Here is a 10107-nt window from a genome sequence, read left to right on the forward strand (position 1 = left end):
GCTGAGGCAAGAGGATCTCAAATTTGAGGTCAGCCTGAGCTATATAGTGAGTTCAAGGCCAGCTTGGGGTTACACTGTGACAGTGAAATCTTGTTGAAATAAGGGAAGAGAAAGGAAAAGAAGGGGAAGGGAAGAAAACAGAGGGGTCAGGAGACTTGTAAATGGTCACGCAGAGAAGGAATTGCAGGTCTGTGCTGGGAGTCCTAGTGTGTCAGATCTGATGATGCTCTGTAAATTCACTGGGTCACACACAACATCATAACAAGCCCAATGGATAAATATCACTATCTCCTGAAGAAACATGAAAAGGGAGGCTCGGGAAGACAGAAGTGACTTGTACAAAGTTGGAGAAAGCTCCCCTGGAGTAGCCAGCAGTCATTTTTCAAGGGTACAGTGCCAAACCCCCCACTGCTAAGATCTGGTTATGAGCAACAGAAGCCCCTCCGCTTCCTACAATTCCTGTGTTTACCCACGGGTTTCCTGGGGTGGGAGAAGGGAGGTAGGGTAGAACAACCATCTCCTGGGGAGGACAGAAGAGAGGTGCTATTTGGAAAAATTAAGTATGAGAGTTTGATGAAGGGGCAGCTAGGGCTGAGAGGAATGGGCAGCCTGGCCTTGGAAAGTACCTGCATTTGTCAGTCAGCCCACACTCAGGGCCAGTGTGCTTGAGGGTTTCCCACGTGTGCCAGCGTGGGCAGAGACTGCCTACAAGAAGGATTCCGCTCGGCTCCTATGACCAAAAGATTCCTGGCGGGAGGGAAGGAGACGGTAGACAGCAAGACACAGGGGTGGGATCTGGATTCCTAAGGGGACCCCCACTATACATATCCTGCAGGAGAACTGTATTCCCCAAGGTCAAAGGCAGGAGAGGCCTGTGTGTGCACGGCAGTCTCTGTGGTGCCCAGCTAAATCGGAAACCTTCCATGTCTGCTGGGTCCAGAGAGTTGGAGGGCAGCCAGGCTAGGGAAGCTCAGGGTACCCTTCTCACCTCCACAGCACCCCTGGCAGAGAGGAAGGGATAAGAGGCAGTCATGCCATGTACCCCAGCTCCTGGCTGGGCTGTGGAGGAGGCTTCCACCTGAAGCAGGTTGGGAACTTGTATTGGCAGCTTGGCCGGATGTTTTAACCTGAGCTTATGAAGTTGTCTTTCTGAGCAGAGGAGCTATGGGGTGAGTCTCCTCCCAGTGATGGGAAAACCATTTCTCTATAGAATACATTTTTGTTTTGTTTTTGTTTGTTTGTTTGTTTGTTTTTGGAGACAGGGTTTCTCTGTGTAGCCCTGGCTGTCCTGGAACTCGCTCTGTAGACCAGACTGGCCTCGAACTCACAGAAATCTTCTGTCTCCTGAGTGCTGGGACCAAAGGCATATGCCACCACTGTCCAGCTTCAGAATACATTTTTTAAAAAGGATTTTCGCAGTGGGCTGGGAAGATGCCTCCATTGGCTAAGTGCTCACTATGCAAACATGAAGACCTGAGTTTGCATTTCCAGCACCTACATAAAATAAAACAACAACAACAACAACAACAACAAAACAAACAAAAATCGAGGCCTGGAGAGAGAGTTCCACGTTAAGGACACGAGTCGCTCTTACAGAAGATCCAAGTTCTCTTCCCAGCTCCCATATGGAGGCTCACAGCTGTCTGTGACTCCAGTACCAGGGACTCTGATGTCCTCTCCGGGCCTCCATGGGGACTGTGCACATGTGGTGCACGGATACTCATGCAAGCAAAATACTGATACAATAAACAAAACCAACAATAGCCAATCGAGGTACTGTGCAGCTGTAACCCTGTACAGGGGAGGCAGAGACAGGCAGGTTCCAAGGGCCTGCTGCTCAGCCAGTCTAGCCGAATCAGCAAGCCCCTGGGTTAGTGAGACTCCCGTGAAGGATGATGGCAGAAGACACTGGATGCTTTCTTCTGGTCTCCACAAGTGATATTCATGTACACACATGCGCATGCGTGATACAGACACACACACACAATTTTCTAGAAATGGATGGTGAGAGATAAAAAAAAATACAGAACTGCCTTGCAAGTATCAGAGGTAGGGTTGTACAATGGGCTGCTCTGACTGAGTGGAAACTTTCCCTTCCCTCCCCTCCCCTCCCCTTCCCTTCTGTTCCCTTCCCTCATCAGGGTCTCACTGTGTAACTCAAGGCCGGTCACCTTCAGAGTCTGTCACTGGACGCTTGCCTACTTAGAAGACTCTCCCTTATGTCCCCCTCTATGTTGCCCCCCCGAAGTGTACCTAGGAGGCCAACACTTAAACCTGAGAGCTCTCAGAATCACAGCTCTCATCTTGGAGCTTCAGGTTTGCCATCTAATTAATAATAATGGATGACTCCCCGGATTGTCTCAAGGCTCAAATGAGAGCCAGCTCACATTAAACCATCAGTATTAGTAAATCGTAGCCTTAATCAGCCTTCCCCTGGCCAGTGCTTTCCAACTGTTCAAGTGCCGCAGCCTTTGAATCAAGCACTTTCTGACCCAGCTGTTAACTACATAGGAGATGCCCGAAGTTCACTGCAGTAGGGGAAGGAGAAGGTAATAAAATAATGTGCAATCCACAGGTCGTCTGAAACACCGAGGAAAAGCAGACACGTATGTCTCCATGTGGTTGCCAAGAGCTAACTGTAGTTATTACCATGTGATTTGGTTTGGTTTTGGTTTTGAGACAGGGTCTCCTTATAGAATCCAGGCTGCCCTTGAACTGTTAAGCCTCCTGCCTCAGCTCCCCAAATGCTGGACTAGCAGATGTAAGCCACTGTGCTGATTATTAAGGTGAAAGTATTTTGCAGCCCGGTAATGTCACCTTGGCACTGTGGTGGCAGTGCTTGAAAAGTCAGATCATGGTTTGCCTTGGTACCTGAATCCAGGTCGGGTAGAATGGTTCCCAGCTGAGTTTTCTCTGGCACCTTCGGGGAGAGTACCATGGCAAGGCTGAGGCTGGACTTGGGACCCATTGGGTTAGTGTAGGTTTGATTTTTTTTTTTTTAATGTAGCCTTGCGACAAAAGAAAAGCAAAAGAATTGCCCTTTGGAATCAAGATCTCAAGCTTGTAAATTGTTGTAGTCATTATGAAAATCAGTATGCAGGTTCCTCAAAACACTAAAAATAGATCTCCCACATGATCAATGACAGTACTCCTGGATATCTCGCCCATGGAAGCTATGTCAGCATTCCAGAATGCTATACAGGTTTATTGATGCCCGGTGCATGATAACCAAGATATGGAACTAGCCTGGGCATAGCAACAGATGAATGGCTAAAGAAAATGTGGCATAAATACACCATGGAATTGTATTTGACTGTAAAGAATAATGAAAAGATGGCCTTGATCTTCTGATCGCCTCTTGAATGCTGGAATTACAGGCATGCACCACTGTGCCCATTTTATGGAATACTGGAGATCAACACTGGTGTTCCTGCGTGCTAGATGAGTAGTGGGCTAACTGAGCTACATCCCCAGCCCTGGGGTCCTCCAGGAACAAACTCAGTGTAGTGGTGCATGCTTGTGATCCCGGATCAGAAGGCCAAGGCCATCCTCAGCTACATGTCCAGCTCAAGGACAGCCCGGGCTACAGAAAACTTCGTTTCGAAGAAACAAATAAAAACCCAAATGACAAAAAAAATGCTCCTCCCCAAAAAAGAATAAAACTATGTCATTTGTAGAAAAATGGATGGAATTAGAGACCATCACATTAATTGAAAAAGCTTAGAAAGACAAATACCATATGCTTTTTAAAATGTGGGATACATATTTATATATACAATACATGATTAGCATACTATACAATGTATGTGAGGCATGAAAGAAGAGAGAAGAAGGAGGAATGAGCGGGGCCGGAGAGACGGCTCAGAAGCTAAGAGCACTGGCTCTCAGCACCTACATGGCAACTCACTACCATCTATAACTCCAGTTCTAGGGGATCTGATATCCTCTTTTGAACTCTGTAGGCACCAGGCACACATGTGGAACACAGACATATATGCAGGCAAAACACCCATAGACATAAATAAGAAAGAGAAAAGAAAACATGACTTTTTTCTCTTCTTTTTTTTTTTAAAAAAAGATTTATTTATTTTATGTGAGTGTTCTAACTGCACGCACAGCTGTGTGCTAGAAAAGGGCATCAGATCCCATTACAGATAGTTGCGAGCCACCATGTGGTTGCTGGGAATTGAACTCTGGACCTCTGGAAGAGCAGCAGGTGCTCTTAACCGCTGAGCATCTCTCCAGCCCCAAAATATCACTTTAAAAAAAATGTAGAGAGTCTAGACGTAACTACATATATGTGTATGTGAAAACACATATGACATGAAAGTAGGAGAATTATCAGAGTGAAGTGAAGAGACGGGGGAGTGAGAAGAGCAGTGGGGGCTCAGTCAAAGTACGGTGATATAGATAGATAGATAGATATAGATTATAAAATAATACACAGAGATATAATATATATCATATATGATATACAATATAATGTATGATATTATATATATCATATATAACTTATCATATATAATATAATACAATATATTATGTATATTTTTCTGACAAAGACTAAGCTTGGGTGCAAAGGTAGCTTTTGCAGTCCCTAGGGTGTTATGACAAAATGTGAACACTTGGGGGCACTCCAGCCAATCCTCAATAGAGACATGGTAACACGTTTGATAATAGAAAATATGGAGGGGCCAGCCTGATGGCTCAGCAGGTGAGGGCACTTGCCACTCAAGCCTGAGGACTTGGGTTTGGTTCCTGGAACACACACGTCATGAGGCTAGAGCTAACTCCTGAAAGCTGTCCTTTGACCTCCATTCCCCAGTTGTGGCAAGTGTGCCACCCCAAATAAATACATTTAAAAAAAAAATCACTAAAGGAAAATCACTATCATTTCACGACCTGAGCTCTTCCTGTGAAATCCTAAACTGTGTTCAGAGGGTCATGAGTCAGATCTTTGGTTTGTTTGGTTGTTTTTTGGTTTTGGTTTTGAAACAAGGTTTCACTGTGTAACTCTGTCAGTCTTTGAACTGCTAAAGCAGGCTAAACGGGCTTCAAACTCACAGAAAGCCATCTGCCTTTGCCTTCTGAGTGCTGGGATTAAAGGCATGTACCATTACACCTGGTTACCTACTCATTTTAACTTTGTAAACATCCCATTCACTAGGCACTATCTAAAAAAATTATTTTAAAAAAGTATGTGTGTGTGTGCGTGTGCGTGTATGCCTGTCTGTCTGTGTAAATGTATGGCATGTGTGTGTCAATGCCTGTAGGGTTCAGAAGCGGGTGTTGGATCTCCTGGAGCCGGAGTCCCAGGCGACTATGAATACTGGGAACTAAATTCTGATACTCTGGGAGCACAGCAGTTGCTCTTACCCAAGAGCCACCTCTCCAGCTCCCCCGCTGCCGTTAGACAGTTACCGAGGATTTGATGTATACAGTCTATTGCTTGCATGGATTTAAAAACTGTTTCTATAGCATTGTGAGTCACACTATTAAGTGTGCAGTTTCGTGACATCGGCGCACAGGTTGGCTCAGAAGTTGGAGATGAGTTACCTGGACCCATGGGGCAGTCTGGTAGCTGCTTACTTAGCTTGGCCAGCTCTCTCAAGTCTCTGGGGAATGAATGTCATCATCTTGAACTTTGCCCTCTGTGTTTTTCCAAATTGTTCCAACTCTTGTGAGATACAGGTTCCATTTTAATAAAAACCATATGGGGGCTCTAAGGAGAGTCTCTGGCATCTAAGGATGAGTTGGAAGTACTGAAGGCCAGGCTGGAATTCTCCGAGGGTCTAAAGGACACGCTTCTGACAGGCTTGTTTAGGGGGAGACCACTATCCCTGGAATTGGGGACCTAGGGTCCAGGCCTGGTTCCTTCTCTCGGTCCCTGTGACATGACGTTGTGAGTCACTGGTGTCCCAATCACAGAGTGGCCCTCAGTAAATGTCTGCCTGATGCTAGGTTTACCTTACCTCCCTCGCCTCCCCTCACCTGCTCGCTGCTCTTCCCCAGACCTGGGAAGACATGAGCAGATCAGGTGTAATGGTTAGTGGTCACAGGTGTTTCTTCAGCAAGGGAGATACTGAGCATGCCAGACCCAGCTAGATGAGTAACACATGGTGACCCGTGGGGAGTGGTCCCAGAAATTATTCCCCTACCCCTCCCCCACCCAATATGTAAAGGAGATATCAGGCCTCTCCCCAGGCAGGGGATGATGGGAATTTTCTGCCCCTGTTCTCACTTATGTCTTCCGTTCCTGTCGGGCCGGGCCCTCAGGCCATAAATCGCTGTACTCATTCTTCAGAATCTGGCAGCTCAGCGTTTGTCAGGAGCCTGTCGCCATTCTTATCTCGTACACGCCCTGGCATTGCTTCGCCACTTTTTAAAACCAGCAGTCTTGTAAGCAAGGCACCTTGGTCATCTCTTACTTTGGAGCTGGGGGACCCCAACTGTGGCTGGTGAAATGAGGGGCAAGAGGGCTCAAGCTTCTAGGGTTTGAACTCCTAGTCTGTTCCCTCTGGGGTCCAGGGTGGGACCTGGACTAAAAAGGCTAAAAGCTGTGGGAGAATTGGGAAATGGATGGTCATTTAGAGCCAGTGCAAAACCAAAATGAAGCTCCTTTGCTGGGTGACCTTGGGCAAGAGTGCTTCTCCTCCTCCTCCTCTTCCTCCTCCTCTTCCTCCTCCTCCCCCCTCCTCCTCCTCTTTCACCATCAAGTGAGAAGGAATGGGGATCCTTTGCTTACGATGACACGCAGGTGCCCTTAACCTGTGAGTCTGTTGCATTAAGAGTCCAGACTTGGGGCTGGAGAGATGGCTCAGCAGTTAAGAGCACTGGCCGCCCTTCCAGAGGGCCTAGGTTCAATTCCCAGCACCCATATGATAGGCTGCAACTGTCTATAACTCAGTTCCAGGAGATCTGACACCTTCACACAGACATGCATGCAGCAAAACACCAATGTAGATAAAATAAAAATAGATTATTTTTTTAAAAGAGTTGGGACTTGGATTTGACCCCAGGAACAACTTGGGTGACTCCCTTGCCATCTCAGACCTCTCATCTCCCTCACTGTACAAGAGCCCACTAGTGTCTGCCTCATGTCTTGGTTCTTCCATTTCTACTCCCATCAGCCTTCTTGAGTTCCTCACACCACTCTCCTCCCTATCTCTGCCCTACCTCCCAAAGGTTTCTTTCACCAGCTCTAACAGACCCAGGCTAGCAACCAAGACTTTGGCATACAGACTATCAGGGCTCTTATGATGCAAACTCACCAAGGAAATCCTTTTGGTATAATTAACTTATTGTGATTTGAGCATTCACATAGCATACAGCTTAAGCAATTGAAATGCCTCTCCCAGCTAAACACCCTTGTCCCAAGCTTTGATGTCTTCCTCCCAATCTGTCCTTATGCTCCTGGTTTCACTGGGTTTAGTGGCCTAAGCACCTCAAGGGGCAGCAATGTTTGTTTGTTGTAATTTTACATATCTGAGTGTTTTTACCTTCTTGTATGACTGTGCAGGATGTGTTCCATTAGGTTAGAGGTGATTGGGGTGCTGGAGTTATGGAACGTTGTGAACAGTGTGTGATGGGAACAGAATCCAGGTCCTCCTGAAGAGTACTACCCAGTGCTCTTAATCTCTGAGCCATCTCTCCAGTCCCAGCAGTGGTTTTTGGAGCTGTGGCAGAGAAGCCACTCTGGCAGAGAGAACAAGGGTCCTGAAGCTATGGGCCATTGCTGAGGTAAGAGGATAAGGGGTCAGGTTGGTAGATGGCAGAGGGGGAGGCTTTGGTTTTGTTCTTGTTTGAGACAGGTCTCACTGTATAGCCCTTTCTGGCCTGGGACTCACTGTGTAGACCAAGCTGGACTGGAATTTGCAAAAATTCCGCTGCACCTACCTCCTGAGTGTAGAGAATTCTCTATGTGCACTACCACACGGGGCTAGAAACCTGGACACTGCTCTGTGGGACCTGGGGAGGTGAAGTGGGGCTAAGAGTAATTTGTGTTTCATATGAACACTGCAGAATGTGGATGCTGGGTTCATTTGGGCTTAGGGAGGCCAGGAGAGAGGCAAGTATGGGTGTCCGGTAGGGAGGACCGGGGATGGGGGAGGGAAGGGTGATGAGAAGAGGTGGACTTTAGATGTTTGGGCGGTGGGGTTGTGAGCAGAGAGACCCTTCCAAGCCATAGGCCCTGCTGACCGACTCCTTGCCCCTGTCCGTAGTATTGTCTGAGTGACTTCTGGGTAGAGCATACCACTTTGACTTCACAGAGCAGGCCCTGAGGACTTCTGTGCTGAAGCTCTGACTAGACAGAGGGTCACCACCTACCCTAAGGCAGTGACCACAGTGCCCTGCTGCCTGCTGGGAGACTAGTACTTCTCACAGACATCTCATGTACCCATCAGTGCCCAGGAAGTCACCTCGAAGGCAGCCTGCCTTGCCATCTCTTTCTGACGGGCAAAATCCAGAACCTTCAGAATCTCATAGTTTCTTTGCCATAAAACCTTTTACCCATGAAAGCTGGTCATATAAAATGTTCAGAAAATTCTAAGTTTAGGGCAGGGGTGTGGCTCAGATGGTAGAGTACTTGTCTAACACACACAAGGCCTTGGGTTTGGTCCTCCGTACCACATAAACACTGTGTTTAGCCTCTACACATTAGATGCCTGGCACAATTTGGCAGCAGAAAAATGCACACACACACACACACACACACACACACATACACAACCTGCAAGCAGCACAGAGCAGTGATGGTGGCCCATTACTGCATCACTGGTGGTGCAGAAGTGACAGCAGAACAGAAGCAGAAGCCTCAGGCAAGGATAAATGTGGGCATCCGCTAGCTCCCTCTCACTGTTTGTGAACTCTGAGGAGTCTTTGTTTTGTCAAATTCTCCCAGAATGCATGAGGACACTTCTTGGGGTGGGAGGGAGAGACTGGAGAGCCGATGGTACCATGGAGCCATCAGTGGAAGTTGTCCCAGGGAGGACAGCAGAGGCAGACCCTACGGGACAGGCATTTGGACCCGTCTTGGAGGAGTCAAAACACTGTGTTTTCAGTACTATCTCCCAAATCTTGTGTCCTTGAAATGTGGTCCCTAACACACCAGAGTTGGCAGGTGGAAACTTCGGGGAGACTGATCAGAGATGATCTGCTTCCTGATTGATGGGCAATAGGCTCTTGCAGTAGTGATCTTGCACCATGGATCTATCCCAGCTCATGACACCCTCCACCATGTTAAGCACAGCCCCACGGCCCTCAGCGCACCACTATCACATTCTAAGGCTGCTCAGCCTCCAGGACCATGGCTATGTCTCCTGTATTTTGTCATAGCAACAGAAATGAATCAGGATGCCAGGAGATGCGGATTTCATCACAGGGAAGAGCAGGCAGCATGCTCGGAGTTACAAAAGCGCCCGCTAACTGAATTGTTTACTTAACCATGATTGTTTGTTCCATTGACTGACTCTGCTGTGTGTACTTGGTGAAAATCAAACATCCAAATGGGCAAAAGGGCATCAAATGAAAAGCAGCTCTCCCTCTCACCCCTGACCCCCACCGTCCCCCTTCCCGAAAGCCCTTCTCTCCAGACTGGTATCCCACCCCCACTGCAACACCTGTGCTTGCCATGCATCCTCTGAGTGTTCCTGTCAAGATCCCCATCCTTTAGCTACCACAGGAGGACAAATGGGGCTTCTCTCTCTCCTGTCTGCTCCCTCTCCACGCCTGCTGCCAGCGTTGTGCCATACAAAAAGAACTGAAGGGCTGCAGAGATGGTTCAGCAGTTAAGAGCATTGGCTGCTCTTCTAGAGGACCCAGTACCCACATGGCAGCTCACAATTATCTGTAGCTACGGTGCCAGGGGATCCAACGCCCCCTTCTGGTTTCTGTGGGTATTGCATGCATCTGGGGCAAGCATACGCAGGCAAAACACAGCACATCAAAAACAAAAACATCTTTTAAAAACAATCTGTTCAGTGAAGTTTTTGTGGATAAAGGGGTCATGAGATGTTATAATAACAGATCTACAAGACTTTGGAAACCAGACTTGGAGAGGAGAGCTGAGACTCCTGTAATCAGTGTGTTAAACTGAGAATCCCTGAA

This window comes from Grammomys surdaster, unplaced genomic scaffold (genome assembly GCF_004785775.1).
Source record: "Grammomys surdaster isolate TR1022 unplaced genomic scaffold, NIH_TR_1.0 193, whole genome shotgun sequence".
In the NCBI taxonomy this organism is placed as follows: Eukaryota; Metazoa; Chordata; class Mammalia; order Rodentia; family Muridae; genus Grammomys; species Grammomys surdaster.